General features: G+C 41.7%; 1 protein-coding gene across 1 annotated transcript in view; it reads right to left on the bottom strand.

The window, feature by feature from the left end:
• foxo1a (forkhead box O1 a) overlaps positions 1-16,521 on the bottom strand; it is a 28,594-nt gene that overhangs the window by 7,930 nt on the left and 4,143 nt on the right. The gene's annotated exons all lie outside the window — the stretch shown is intronic.

The raw sequence follows: 16,521 nt of genomic DNA, 5'->3' as shown, positions 1-16,521 counted from the left end.
CTATCTCGTGTTGTACAAAAATATGACACGAACGCTGTCCAAAAAGAAAGTGCAACAAATCATGGAGACAGTTTTGACAGAGCAGCCTGCACTCAAAATAATATCAACACACTTAATGTTGTTTGCAATTTATGAATTGCTAAAGTGAATGAAAACCTTTTATTTTTTTTTTGCACTGAGGAATGCAATCATAACAAATGCCGTGACAACAGGCAGTAACCTGACATTACTGTTTCTCTGAGGGCTTGCTCATGCAGCCAGAGATAATAAAAAAAAAAAAAAAAAGAGAGAGAGAGACTTCTCTCTGTTCTGCCCGAGCCCACCGCGAGGAGCACCACCTCCGTTCTCTGAGTCAACAGAACAGAGCGGCGCTGGCAAAACACGAGGAAGTGACCACATGAAAGCGGACAGTGACAGGAAACAGAGCTGACTTCCTGCCTCACAGGAAACGCGGCGGTCGTGAGGCAGAGAAAAAGGCATGGAATGCGAAGCCGCAGCGTCGTCAGCCAAGTGGACACCGCAAATTTAGCTTCGCCCCCACCCCCCACCTCCACCTACCCCTCACTGCCAGAGAGTTTATGTTTAGCAACAGGCGCTCATCCCTGATGTCACACTATATCTATTAAATGAAAGTAATGTTCACTTTGTCGTGTGACTTCTGAAACTCAATTACGTGACTGGATACGTCATGACTCAACAAGTGGCCGCAGTATGTGCGCCTGGGTGGTGTGTGTGTGTGTGTGTGTGTGTGTGTGTGTGTGTGTGTGTGTGTGTGTGTGTGTGTGTGTGCAGGAGAATGTGTTTTGAGTGTAGGCTGTTTAAGACGTAGAGAAAGAGGGGTTGTGTGTGTGACAGAGTGGGCATGGATCAGTAAAGAACACACTGTGCTGGTTTAAACTCCCTCACTGGCAGCACTACTGAAAGGCCACAGTGTTCGGTACATCACCCTCTCCTTTTCCTCTCCTTCCTTTTCTCCTTCTCTTTATTTCTCGTCTCCTCCCTCCCTCCCTTTCTTGTCTCCTCCCTCTCTTAATCTCCTCTCCTTCTCTCTTTGCATTGCCTTCTCTCGGCTCTTTGATATTCTTTTCATCTCGTTCCCTTCTTTGTCCTCTCCTTTCCTTTCCTATTTGGTTTCCTTCCGTCTCTTCCACTCTCTTTCTTACCTTGTCTTCTATCATCTGCAACTCTTACATTTCCTCTTCTCTTGTTACCTGCTGTCTCCTCCTTTCCTTCCTTCTACCTCTGTTCTACTTTCTCTCGCAGACAGTTGCCAAGTACCTGCAGAAAGCTGGAGACAGAGTGCCAGACAGATGCTGACACAATGGCCGAGGTGCTGACGCTCTCATAGCTGCTAAAATGTCAACTGATCTAATGAAAAAAATCCCCAGAAGAGTGCAACACCACCTACATGCAGGGCTGCTTTGAATCAAGTGAAGCCACAAGAGAAACCTCAGTTGCAAAGGCCATACAGCTATAGGTATATACCGTCTGCAGCAATGCTCCCTCCTCAGAGACTGAAAGCGTGCAGCAGGTACAAACTCACACGCTATCAGCTCTCTGAGAAGTTTCACATGCAGTTATCAGAGATATGGAACTGATGGAGGTGAAAAAGTGTGGTTTCCCTGCACTATTTCCACTGAACGCATGAGAGAAACGGTGCTGTCCTGAGCAACTTTTTCACCTTTCGTTAACTACGTTTCAGCCTTAACTGCAGGTGTGTTCTTGCACTGAAAGTAGCTATTTTCTGTGTCACGTCTGCGGCTCTGAACAGGACAACCTATACAGTAGGTAAGCGCACCATCTCTAACCGCTACAGTAAGTAGCTTCTAAAGCTGTAGCTTGGTCATGTCTGGAGCTTTGTGCTGAGTCCGGCTGAGTTAGAGCAGTGCGGTTAAGACAGAAAACGTGTAAAGCTGTTATTAGGCTAACACCAGCTCAGCAGGTCTGCCTGCTTAACAGCAGCGTGGGGGCTGAGCACACAGCTCCAGGTGAGATGGCGGGGCACAGAGTGATGGGGAACCACCACTCAGTGGGATCACAAGGTCATCAAAAGATACGCTCACAGCAGGTTTTTTCCCCTCAGTGTCAGATGAACTTTAGTGATCCAGAAGACAGATTACAACTGATTCCAGTAGATTATAAAAGAAGGTTCGATAAAGGCGGCACACTATGGTAAACTGGACATAGAATAAGATCAAAGTAAAAACACCTGGAGACGGGGAAAGAGCAACACAGCCATTTTCAGTTCTTCTTGGCTGAAGATGATATGAGAAATGTGTCTGTAGTCGAGGACCAAAAAACGATCCAGCACAGAAAGCTGACATCACATGTCTGCTCAGATAATCTCATGTGCTTGCTTTTTTATTAGACACTTTCTGATTTACATCTTCACTTGGAAAATTTTAGAGCGCATTTATTCAGGAAAAAAGTCTTTAAACAGATGGTTGTGCTTAGACAATATTCAACATTTAAAGACGTTTGGCTTCTTTTGTTAAATAAATAGTGTTGCAGGAAAATATGTTTATGTTTTCACGAAAAGTATCTCGGATATTTTTAGAACTAATTAAAAAAAATCAAGCAAACCTGGGGGGGGGGGGGGGGTTAAATCTTTACAAACTAAATTATACTAAAGAGCCGTAAGTCAGTAAGGGGGATTTCAGCCTGGTTCTTTAATGAAGGAGATTTCTGATTTATTTAATGGACATCAAAAGGCAATAAAGACAAGATTTAACTAATTGAATTGCCAGTGTCTGCACCTAAATTTTGCTTTAATTTTCTTTCATGGGATACTTAGTTATTGGTGGAAAAGTGTGAACTGTGAAGCATATGGCCGCTTTATTTATCTATTTATATGGGATTTATCTACAGGGTGGTAGATTTAGTGTTGTGTTTTATTGGTAATTAGAGGAAACTGACAGAATATCAGAGAAACTGTTGCAGTCTGGACGTATTGATCTTAACGTATGTTCAGCTACACACACACACACGTACTCTCTCTCTCACACACGCGCGCAAAAATAAAGCATCACACCCTCACATCCACAGAGCAGTCTGAATAGCCTGTGATGACTTCATGTGTTTGCAGTTTGATATGTTATCATCAGCACCAATACTGAACTGACCAGTGATAATCACTGACCTATTTACTAAAGTCAATACAACAATGATCATACAGGGCAGTGGAAATAAAAAAGAAAAGCAGGGCACAGGAAATGTAAAGCCTCGGGTGTTTTTTATTATTTACACCCTCGGTTTCATTAAAACGGTCTGGGGAAAAGGAAATGATTGTTGTCATTAATGTTGCGTAGCAGCGAGCAACACAGCACAGCGCCTCAGGTTGGACTGGCTGTAGCAGCATAAACGAGTCACTGTTAGCGGCGATATAAAAAGAAATCTGTTATGCCACAATTTCTGTGTTTAAAAAAAAGTCTCAGATTAAAAATGGAAACTGACCCTAGGATATGGTTAGAGCCAGAAATAGGTTGTTTCAGCCCCCTGCCCTCCCCTCTTCCTTGTCTTCTATTCCTCTCTTGTCCTTTTCACTTGCTCCTCTGGGATATCATGCACGTACACTACTGGCCACAGCTGATCGCACACTCGTGTTGCAGCAGAAAAGGTCCCTTTCTCACCCGCTGACGTCAACTTCCAATAATTGAATTTGGCAACGCGAGGGGAGAGAGGAGGACCCTGGACACAGAACGCTAAGTGTGGAGCTCCTTATATTCACTTTGGAGTTCTATGAGCCCAAGTAGCAGTCTATGACTTCCAGGAAAGTACCTCTTTAAAATGGTCATTGTCAGATGCTGAGTTATATTACCATTGAAAAGGCAGAAAACGCAAGTCATGCAGAAGCAAATCTGTCTGCAAATGTATTTACTGACGGCCTCTTGGCAGGATGTCCTTTTCACAATCCTCTGCAAGGAATCTGAGTGCAACCAAATGCCCTCCTCCCCTACCCAAACACACACACACAGCTGAACTTGGAAGCCTGAGCGGATGGTGATTGGTTAAGCTGAAGATTGATCGGTCTCACAGACACTACAGGCAAATGATGAATAGTCAGTGAGTGGTTTTGTGCATACGGTGAGAAGCAGCAAAGCCACTGACACTCCATGATCTTTCATCGCCGTATGATAGTGTGAGACGGGTGGCGGAGTGGAGGGGCTATTAGCAGAACTTCCTGCTGCATTGTATCCGCACAGGAAGAGCTGGCCAGTCCTGATACTGATCCCACTGATGCCTCTGGTTTCTATGCAAAACACTGCAAAATGAGGCCCTGGCAGGTGCAACGTAAGGGACTGGCTGAAGAAAACAGTGAGTTCAAGAGCCACCACTTCCTAATCAAAACTCTGTAGTCTGACTGGGCAAAACAAGAGGAAAAAGGAAAGAGGGGGTCCTTGTCCAGGTAGGCTTTTCCAGCAGGATTACAATGGCAGAAAAAGCTCTTACTGTATATCTTAGAAACAGTTCCCCCACTTAGTATTTGCCTTTATAATGGATCCAAACAAACAGAGTTTGGTTGGAGAATAATAAATCATCTGCTATTTCCCTCTGGTTTGGCCATGTCTCACATTTGGACTTCTCGGGCTGTCTTTGAGAAGTTTAAACTCAGCTGAACTAAAAAAAAAAAAAATCAAATATGTTTTTACTTCATAACAATGGCTAAGTTGGCAATTTGCATTTAGTTTCTCTCTTAGGCAGTGTTATTCAAGAAATGTTATATTGTTGATGTTACGCCATGAAATGATATGATCAGAGCTTCAACTTCAACTATAAGTCTCAGAGAAATTTTCCCAAGAAGAGAATTAACATTATACATTTTACACTATTTTCAAAAGTTTCAAATTTTTTGAGCGGAAAGCAAGCACGCAGCAGAAAAGCAAGCAGAAAATTGTTCCTGTTACAAGAAAAAAGAAAATCTTATTTATAGTGTAATATTGATTTAACCACACTGATGTCACCTGACCTGGAAAGCCCATAAACAATGGCTGCATTACTGACTCACATTACATTCAGTATTTTAGTTTCACTATACACATGTTGTTTATGGTAACTGTTACACACATTTCTAAAATAACGTCCCAGCAGCATGTGAGCAGCAGCAATCAGAGCTCGGTGTTTACATGCTGAGCTCTCTCTTGTGCTCGCTGATTTCCTGACTCAGACTTAAGCAGCACGTAGCTCATGTGTACAGACAGGGCCCGGGTTGTGCTGGCAAAGCTTACCATGCTAAAATATGTGCATGTGTTGCTATGTGCAACACAATGTGAGTCTGTAAATGCACAGTGCTGTGTCTGTGGAGCGGGGATATTTTTCGTCTCTGATCAGCAGAGCGGCTGGGCTGGGCTGCTGCCTGCTCTGCCTGGATAAAGATGCAGTGTGTAGACCACTGCTGGGTGCCTGTGAGGCGGCCTGCGTCCACAGGCCTGCCCCACCACGGGAAGGAGGGTGGGGGGAGTGTGTGTGTGTGTGTGTGTGTGTGGTGGTGGTGGGGGGGTTATATTTATATGCTTGTTACCCCAGTTCAACCTAGCAAACACGGGGATATCCCCAAGCTGTTTTTATGGCTGGATGTTGATTCCAACATTAAAAGTCCATTCGGTTACAGGGTTGAGAGGATCTCTCATTAGTGCTCTTCTTTTCTATGTTAATTTCGTGGGAGTCAGTGTGGCTGAAAAAACGAAGATGAAATCTCTCACTTTTGTTTGCAAGAAATGAATACTATGTTCTCTCAATTTCCATGGAAAGATAAAAAACCTAGAATAAATCATAAGAACTTGTCTATGTCGGAGAGTAAAGGTGGGTTTGCCTGACTGTATCTGTGCCAGGTAACCCACTGTTGGAGATTGTGGAGGTATAACTTCCAAAGGCTGGAGGGACAGAGCATAACAAATCTATTTCTCTAGCATCATTATGGTATTGTCCCAAACCTATTGCAAGGTTAATACAATTGTCCATTAGTGTGGTTAAATTTATACACAGGAGGTTAGGTGCCATGGTTACTTCTCTCCCTTCATGTCCACTATGATCTGATATCTGATTTTTTTCAGCAGGCAGTTGATCAACATCCATATGCAAGGACATGAAATACATCAAACCGGTCAAATTGTGAAAGACAATACCGTAATGATACCAAAATTCTCAATTAATCTGTTTTTCTCTCTTATTTGCTGTTAAAATCTATTATCATGAAAAATGTAGATGGGAGGGAATGGTTTGAGGCATATGTAAGCTTCTTCTCTGCATCATCTCTGTCATGTCTGCATAAGGGAGGGAGTGGCTTACAGGACACAATAAGGTCATTCCTGGACTCACAACGCCTTACCCTCTTCTCTTTGTTATATAACAAGGTCATTGTTGGACTCACAATATTCACTTCTGGTGTCTGTTCCTGTTAGGGAAATTCTTTGTTTAAAAAAAGGAAGAAAAAAAAAGACAGAGTATATTTATGTGTTGGAGCAAAGCTTTCTCTCCTCTTCTCTACTGGTGTGTCTTGTCTGTGTAATAGCCATGTCCTTGTAGTTTCATACTGTCTTTCTTGTGTGTCGGTCTGTCCTGGAAAATCTAAAGCAAAATCTTAGAGGGGCTTTTTGTAAGTTTTCTCTGCCGTCAAATGTTTCTTGCCGGGGTGGTGGTGATTGAGCTTCAGTCATCGTTGTCTTTGTAATACAAGAGCTAATAATACATCCACTGAGCAGCGCTACGTCTTCAGGGCAGATTGGAGGCTACAGTGAGTCACTGGGGCTAGCTGGTTAGCGTGCTAACTCTAGTAGAAGAAAAGACACGATAGAGACAAGAGTTAACATTGGCGTTGCTTTCCACTGCTGGAGACAGCTGTTGGTGAGTATAGAAAAGAAGTTTGATGCTGAACTCACAATGTTTCTTCTAGACTGGTAAGTAAACATTTGTTAATGGTAACGCTAACTTCATAGCAATAGAAAAACTTACAAATAGCTCCTTTAATGTTTAAGTAAGGTTGAACAACATACACTACGGGTACAAAGATAAATGGTAAACTGCCCATGGTATAAAAAAGTAAAGGTCACCAAAAACTGAAAAGAAACTAAGAAACTCCTTTCAAGGGATGAAAAAACAAGTACATCACTTCCAGGTGAAAGCTTGAAAAAGTGTGATTCTAAAGTTATTTTTCAAAAAAAATTAAAAAAAATTAAAAATCTTAGCTTTCCTGCCTTTGTGAAGGTAATTGACTTGTATTGTGCTTGACTGAGCAAGTAACTGGCCACAAGTTGGATGAAGAACTGTTAACTCATGAAGGACAATTATTTAGTTTTCAATTTTTTCTTCCTGATGCTTTTAACTCTTTAGATATTTATAACGTCCATAAAGCAGTCTGTAAATCAGGCTGTAATGTACTGGTTCTAAAATTAGCATGACTCATTCTCTGCAAAAAAATATGTTTCCAGAGAAAAAAACAACAGAAGAAACCTTATGTGGCCATTATAGTCCTTTTATCACAAAGTAGATTTTTTTTATCATAGGCTCATTATGAAAAGGAAATAACAGTGACACATCAAAATAAGACTTATTTCAAATGATCACCAACTGATGACTACATGGTGCCTCCGCTCCGATTGTCATGGTTATAGCCTCACGTTTTGAAATGTTGTTTAACATAATAATATTTGGCCTCGTTGCTTTTAAACCGGCGCCATTGGATGAAACACATTCACTGCATTATAAGTGTGTTGCTATGCTAAATAAAGGTCTCACAACTGATGTGTGCTACTATGTTTATTTTGTTGCCCGAAAAAATCTAAAAGCTTAAAAGTGTCATTAGTGTTTTCTTTTCCCTTTTGAACTAATAGATAAGAACGAACAGAAATGCTGCTCTACATTCAAAATACCCACCGATGAATATTAAAAAAACCTCATCTGTCATAGCGAGGGCCACATTTTTGTGAGGCACAGTAGACAGCAAGTGTGACATTAAACCAGGGCACCAAGACCTGGACTTGGCATCCCGAATCAGAGGGGCCATTATCAAGCTGGCAGCCGTAGAGGTCAGGACAGGAGGTGCACATGAGTAAACCAAAGCCTCACTCCAGCATTTACTTTGGCTCTATTCAAATCAAGTATTATTTAGCTGATTGTGAGTGAACTCAGTATCTCCATATGAGTATTGTGGTAATTTATATTGATCGTATCGAGGGGGTGATCGGCAATAAAACTGATTCATTTCCCAACTCTGAGTGGAGCTAAGAGGAAGAATGAAAAAAAAAAATGAAGGAAACACTGGAAGAGGAAGAAGCCACTGAATCTGGTGTCACGCTCAGTGTTACTTCCCCTCCTGATGACATCACTGCCCTGGTACTGCATACCTTGAACTGCTCTCAAAGCAGCCACTTCCTGTCAGGCTGAAACGTGCAATCAAAACAATCACTACATCCAGCTACATGTGCTGACACGGAAAATGTTAAAACTCATATATTAGACAGATGTTTTTTATTACATTCAATTTCTGCAAAATTAAATTAATAATGTTCCTTTTTAGAATTCGGGTTTTTCCTCTTTTTTTGCCATCAAGAGCGCAAGAGAGAAATGATAGCAAGTTGCATCTGCAGATAATATAAGTGCAACAGTATGTTATCTCCAGTATTACTGCAGAATAGAGGATGTGGGATATATAGATGCGCAGATGCAAAAAAACGGCTCCACGGTCGAAGAAGGCCGACAACTACAAACAATTTCATTTTACTCATACGTCTGAATGGATAAAAATCTGTGAAACAATCATTACATGTCAAATTAAACACAATAAAACCCCAAATGACAACGTCTTAAAAGGATTAAAATAATCATTCTGGATCGGGAGGTGAATGATGATTATTTCAGAGAGAAATGAGTACACATGTGGCTACATGTCTACTCTGACCTACCTGGCACTGCTGTGTTTCCGAGAACCTGAATGGGGAGCCACACTTGAAACTAAAGATGCCACCCTCAGACTGTACACTACGTCTACGCCCAAAAACCTAAATGACGGTTTATATCTTGTAAAAAATACTCCCAGTAAAACAAATTTTTTATCAGTCATGGTGGGAAAACAATAACATTCCACACTTGTTCTGGAAATTGCTAACAGAAATGTATTTTAGTATTGTAGTTTTAGTCCATGCAGTGTCTGCTAGTAGAAGCTAATGTCAAGTGAAACCTAACTGCTGGTAACCTCTCCCTTCTGTGGGGTGTTTCTTTTACAAACACTGTCAGCCAATAGCCTCACTATACAACACAGACAATAATGCTGCAATGTTTCAACACCAGTGCAAACCTAAACTGAACACTCCTGAGTGTGCTTCGGTTACGCTGTTATGCACTTTGACCTCGAAACAAACTATTAGTTCCTGTGGCAACAGAAGCGGGAAACCAGCTGTCTGACGCACAATCATAACAGCACTTCTGATTAAAGTGCGCATTTAAATTTCCACCCATGCCAGCCAGCTCCAGAGCTCCCAGTGAGCATTCATGTATGTGATAGAGAGCCCTGAATGCATGTGTGATTGTGTGATAATGCCAGGCCAGTCTGACAGGCACCGTGCATAATCGCTTTAGGGCGGGAGTTGCACAACAATGTGGGTCTGGGTAATGCCTGTGGTTTGGGGCCCTCAGCAGCAAGCGGTCCCGTAAAAGTGCTGCTCTGCTCACTCTCTGTGTGTCTGCAGTCACTGCACACACACACACACAAACACACACACACACACACACACAGACATAAACTATGAGAAATTGATGGGACACCACATTTTACATGTGTGAAGAAGCACTGAGGGTTTTCACTTCTCACTTGGATGGTGAAATTATTTTAAATATGTATAGCACTTCCTCTTCTCACACTATAAAACAATACTGAGGTCTTCCTGTTAACCCCACAGGAGAATTTTCCAATTTTCTGACTGATGAGAAGTTGCGATGGCAGACAGAGCCGCAGTGTATTCCGCGAAACAAACCACCGTGCCCGGGCAAACCCACTGCCAAAACAGATGATCACATGCTCTCGTCCCACTACTACTAAACCCGCACTGAGAAAAACAAAACAGTCTGACTCATCCTAAATGACTGTTTACCTGACCATGGAGCTGGATGTCACCTCTATCTTTTCGACTCTAGCGTAAAGCAACCTGCGTGGGCACATCTCCTCTGTCCTGTTGAATGAGGCTCTACACACTGCTTGTATCTTTTTTTGTATCACTTACACTCTGTGCAGTTACTGGAGGCTACGCTGATCTGTCCTCTGGTCTACAGCCAGAAAAAAGGACTGACAAAACAAAACTCTGGCAGGAGTGGTGCAGGGTTGTGTGATGCCAGTGTCTGAGGTGGGTTGGAAACACCCGTGTACACATTTGACATGATTTGTTTGACTTCACTAAATGAAAGGGGCACTTCACAGGGATTTTCCTGGGTCCTTTCCAGTGAGATACAGACGCTGTAAGTGTAAAGTTATCAGCTGTAACACTAACAGAGGTTAAAAATATCACTTATAATACAGTGAATTCAGCGCCTCGGCTCAGGAAACATGCAGTTTTAATAGATAATGCTTTAACCAAGTATGTTTAACTTAATTCTTTACCATTTTAGTCAGTTGCGTTTTGATTTTGGTTCCAAGCTGGTAAAATAAGCACATTCATTGAGCTCTGAAACTAAAAAGCCTTTTTTTCAAAGCAAAAAGCAATGCAGAAAAACATTCAAATAATAATGAAGAATATTGTAGATAAAGAGAACATGTAATATAACTTGAGAAAACCTTCAACAGTTATATTATGGAACCACATTTTCTTTTGATGCGCTGGAATTCATCACAAATATCTACAAATCATAAAATGTATTAAGGTGCTTTACATGGATTGCTGCATCCGGACAGTTCTTTGTTCAGGAAAAACCTTGACTGAGTAAAACTTATATACATATTAAACAGGTTCTAAATGTTTTTGGGACATTTGAGTAAAAAACAAAACAAAAAAAAAACTGACAAACAGAGCAATGACCCAACAGAAAACAAACTTTTTTGGGACAGATCTACAAGATGTGAAGTCTCTTTGACAACCAGACAGACAGACAGGTAGACAGACATGATCCCCTGAGTGGTATGTGTATCACGGTGTCTGCCGTTGCCTGTTGGCTTCCTCCCACAGCATTCTGGACATGCTGTTAAAGGTTTACTGTGACATCCCAGACAGCACCAGCACATGGGATACTCGTTTGAGGTTCAAGCTGATGTGACTTCATAGCTACAGAATGGCTGTATCCATAAATAAGCACATATGTACCACACACAGATATAAACATTCAAACACCATTTGATATCCCTGCTGTACCACACTGACAGTCTGTCTGTTGAGGTTGGAGTCAGTGAATAATTTCCTAAGATGTTTTTTTTTATAGAGGGAATATGAGACAGACAACAACACAGAGTACTGATACTGGGGCTGAGAGGAAAACAAATGTGGAGCAGAACATGATGAAAACATGAGGTTGTGAAATAATCTGCGGGGCTACTAGTTTCACACTGTTGCTCAATCAAATCAGTGTGACTGAGCATGGTTACATCACTTAGAAAATGACAATATTTTTCACTTGTCTACATCAAATTTTCATAGCTCGCTGAGCCAAAAGCACTTAAAACAAGTGGATCTACTTGTAATAGTTGATTCAGCTACACTTGTTTTGATCATTTAAGACATTAATGAACAGAAGAATTTAATGGTTCATCTCAAATGCAAGAAATTGCTAATTTCTTTGTTTTATATCATTACAAATCAAATAGTTTTTTGGTTAGAACTTTAAAGCTGAATGGGTTTTCTTAACAGTTATTGTTGCTTAACAAGAGGTTCAGCCATCATTGTCTTTATAGTAAAAGAGATTGTGATACGTCCTCTGAGCAGCACTACGTTCAGGGCAGATTGGAGGCTACAGTGAGTCGCTATTGGAAACTGACGACACAGGCCAGGGCTAGCTGGTTAGCATGCTAACTTCAGTAGAAGAAAAGATGCGATAGAGTTAAGAGTTAACATTGGCGTTTCTGCTGGAGACAGCTCTTGGCGAGTAAAAGAATGAAGTTTGATGCTGAACTTACAACATTTCATCTAGACTGGTAAATAAACAGTTGTTAATGCTAACGCTAGCCATGTAGTGATAGACAAACTTCCAAATAGCTCCTTTAAAGATGTCACCTTCAGTTTTTGGAACTTTAACTTCAACTTTTTTTGGCATATTATAGACTCAACAATAAATAAATAAATAAATAAATAAAGACTCTGTTAATTGATATTGAAAATAATCATTATTGCAGTGCTTGTATCTACCAGAGCGTCTAACACAGAGCAGAACAAAAACTAACAGGTACTGTTCATCAATACTCACAGCTGCTTTTTAACACCCGTGATGGTGCCAGCCATGGTGATTCAGCACATCAAAGCACTAAGTGATATGAAAAGCGAAGGGGGGGAAAAGGCAGTTGTAAGGAGATACTGGATTAAAATCAGCTGAGGAGAAAAGGAAAGGCAGAATATCACGCCACAATAAAAAAGATATAAAAGCCTGTGCTGGAATGTTCCCTGTGTCGGCCTGTCTGTCTGCCTGCCATCGTGTCTGTGCATCTGCCAGCAGCAGGGCTTTAATTATGAGGCCCAGGTTATGTGCACACACACATACACACACACGCACACACACAGGAGACTAGCGTCCCACATATCTCTAACACAGTGCCTCACAGTTCCGCTGACTAACCAGTGGCACCAGACTTTGGCCTGCGGCTCCCTGATTCCAGTAAATGTCTTGTTATGCAACTCCTAACAAGTGTCACCCAGTCTGAACTTAGAGCATTCTGGGACTCTGCTGTGCCCTCCCTCTCTCTTTCTCTTTATCTCTTAATTCTCTGAAGACAGTGAGCGGTTAGCTCCTTGGCTTTTGGGAGGAGGGGGGGTCCAGTAACCCTTTAAAACACTAAGTGTGGCCTTCTTTGTACAGAGGCAGAAAATCAGGAATGGGAGAGGCAGGCAGTGCAAGCAGGAAATGGGGAGGAGGGTGAGGAGAGCTCCTCCAGCTCTTTGCCTGAGAAACACAGCTGCCCCTCATGTCTTGGGGCAATGCCAAGGTTGGACTCCTCGACTGCCTCAGGGGGGTGAGAGGTGTGCATCTATGTGTGTGTGTGTTGAACCAGTAGAAACAGGAGGACTGCTGTTCTACCCAGCCCCCTGTCCTACTAATACACATTCACACCCAGAGAAACAAGCAGTTTGAGACTGGCGATAAAGTACAACCATTATTGTGCTCACTCAGGATTAGAATACCTTAATCCTTAGCTTCCGTATTTCTTTAAACCATACTCCTGGGGATCATGGGAACGACACACAGCAATTACATTACACATCTGCATCATCCCTCTCATGCAAACACAGAAGAGCAATGTGATGATACATAATTATCAATTAATTAAATTTGAAGCAGTTGGAGTCACTTTATAAAGGGTCTATTTTTAAGTTTTCTCTCCCACCGAGCGTGGTTTATTGCCGGGAGCGGGTGGTGGTGGTTGTCACTTGACAAGAGCTTCGGCCATCATTGCGTTTACGAAACAAAAGGTTATAATACGTCCTCTGAGCAGCGCTACATCTTCAGGGGGGAGTGGAGGAGTGAGATGTCGACGGGCCAAGGCTAGCTGGTTAGCCTTCTAATTTCAGTAGAAGAAAAGATGTGATAGAGACAAGAATTAATATTGACGTTGCTCTTTACCACTGGACACAGGTCTTGGTGAGTTAAGGAATGAAGTTTGATGCTGAATTCACAACATGTGTTCTAGACTGGTGAGTAAACAGCTGTTGATGCTAATGCTAGCTATGTAGCCATAGCAAAACTTACATATAGCTCCTTTAATATTTAAGTAGAGTTTGACAACATACACTACTGGTACAAAGATAAATGGTTTTCTGCCCAAGGTATAAAAAAGTGAAGGTCACCAAAAACTGAGAAGACACTAGGAAACTGGTTAACTTACAGCTTTCTTATAAAATGCTTATAAAATGCCTGTCTGTACAAAGGCAGGAACAAACTGTGTCACTACGCCCTTTGATGCATTAGTGGGAACAATACCGTACAGCAGGAAGTAGTACTGTATATTGCTGTCAGAATGGGGACAACAAGGCAAGTACCAAAGGAAGACAGACTGGTTGGTCAGAGGTTCATCCGACAGCAAGAGAATGACCCAAAACATCAGAAGAAAAGAATAGACAGTACACCCCAAGGAGCTGCTTTGGGATGAACTGAAGGTGAAAGCAAAGCAATCTGCAAGTGCAACACATTCGTGGGAACTTCTGCAACAGTGTTGGGAAAAACTTTCTGAGCAATATTTGATTTCCATTGTAGAAAACACGATGCGAGTTTCGATCAAAGATTTTGTTCAAATTTAGTTCCACAACAAGATTCCATGATTCCTCATTTTTAAAATCTTCAGTTATTTATTTGTTCTCTGCTTTAATTTGAGACACACTGAGACAATGAATTATGTAAGTGTGCATAACAGCTAAAAAAAAACTGAGGTGCTCTAAATGTATGACTGGAAGTGTATATAGCGAGACTTTGCTACACCGCTGATACCAGTGTGACACTCCCTGCTGACAACTGCTCTGTAGCAAATCAATAAGCCGGACTGCTTTATGGTGATGTTACATTAACAGTATTTTTGCACCAGTTTGATAAAGTTTGGTGAGGTTAGTTGGGTTCATGAGGTTTCAGTTTCTTGACATTTTTGAGACTGACATGCTCATGAAGTAACTGGCCACAGCTAAAGGCAAAGTAAAGCTTGGAGGTTAAGAAATTGCTTCCCATATTCCGATGAACTCCTCCTTATACGGTCAGTCCAACTCAATTGAAACACAAATTGTTTTCAATCACCTGTCAGGTCCTGGGATTCATGAAGTGATTATAAAGCCAGATCAGAGATTCCAAGACCCACAGATTCCACACACACTCATATCCTGACCTACTGCACGACCTATCTGAGTGTCTCCTCTCGGTGATACCTACAGTGTTTACTGTAGGACTAAGTGGGATTGGAGTCAATGGGTGCATTTACATGGTAATGACCCTCGTGTCACTCGCTGTACAATCTGCTCGGACCTGCGTGTTTGTCTGCTCCGGCACAGTTTGTTTTGAGATCCGTGGGAGTGTTTACCAGCATAGGCTGAGGAATTTCAGGTCAAGAGAGCGCCGTGTACAGAGAAAACCTATGACCGAATTGATCTCCAAACTGACATCAAAGAGCGCCTGAGCCATCCAGCTCCAGCGCCTGAAACCAAATATTTATCCTGTGGTGACGTACGTATAGTAGAGAAATACAAGAAAGAACAGATTTTTGGCAGGTACGCAAGGATGTGTGTGTACTGTATATATTATACTCTATTAATGCATGTGTGCAATTTGTGTGTGTGCTGCAGCCTGAAACTATTTAACATTAATAACATTTTGCAGAGTGGAACGAGCATATCAGAAATAAATAACCAGCTCTGCAGAAAGGTTTGGTGATACATAATTTGTGCCATCTGTTCATCTTCCTGTTGGATAGCGCCCTGTGCCAGGGCCAGTGTCCAGTCCACTTGGAGAGCTTCTCCAAGCTGGTCCCACCTGGCACAACTGTCCTCAAAATTCACACTGTCGCAGACGGCCTGAGAAGTGTGGAGGCTGTCATGACTCAGATCAGACACGACCGAATGTGGAGGATCAGCAGCGCTGTGAAACAAGCTCAGCCTTAAACAATTACAGAGCAGACATTAATCATATATTAATGAAATCTTCATGTGCTTCAGCCAGTTCACTTCAGGAGAACCCAGACTGCTCAGGGAGATCGGTAAGGCGGAGAAATGATCCTCGGTAACTTAGGAAAGATCGAACCAAAAGTAAAATACAACAGATTCGAGTCTTTCAAGATGTCACTGGTGAAGAGAAACAAAACATTTGTGTTGTGACTTCTGTCATTGAGATCTGTGTCTCATAGCACAAAAGAAACCACCACAAACCTTCGCCTTCGTATGACTTAACAGTCAACCAGCGAGTCAACCCAATACCTCTCCAAACCCCACAGCATATTCTCATTCCGAGCATTGTTTCATTTTCTCTTGAAGGCTCACTGGGTAAGAATGGGAGGTTATTTAGTCTGAGTGCTTTTGTTTGAATGTCTAGAGTCATTTTGCAAAGCTGGTGTCTCTGGAATAAAGTCTGCCACAAAATTTACATATTTTTATGTTTCCAATCAGTCATGTCACCTCAGTCGAGACAGAATATAACAATGCAGTCCAAGATGAAAAGCTATTCTACTATACTATATAAAAAACCTGATTTGTTGCTGAACAAATATTTTGTCAAATTCATAAACTCAATGACTTAAATACTGATTGATTAATTACTGTCTGAAAATATCTTTTTACTTCAAAGGGCCATTGAAGAAGAAACAGCACAAGAGAAAACACATGGCTGGACAGAGAATTAACATTTTACATTGTCATGTTTACCACAGAG

Source organism: Seriola aureovittata, chromosome 4 (assembly GCF_021018895.1).
Source record: "Seriola aureovittata isolate HTS-2021-v1 ecotype China chromosome 4, ASM2101889v1, whole genome shotgun sequence".
In the NCBI taxonomy this organism is placed as follows: domain Eukaryota; kingdom Metazoa; phylum Chordata; class Actinopteri; order Carangiformes; family Carangidae; genus Seriola; species Seriola aureovittata.
Note: the sequence above shows the minus strand (reverse complement) of the source record. Positions and strands in the feature narration are given on the sequence as shown.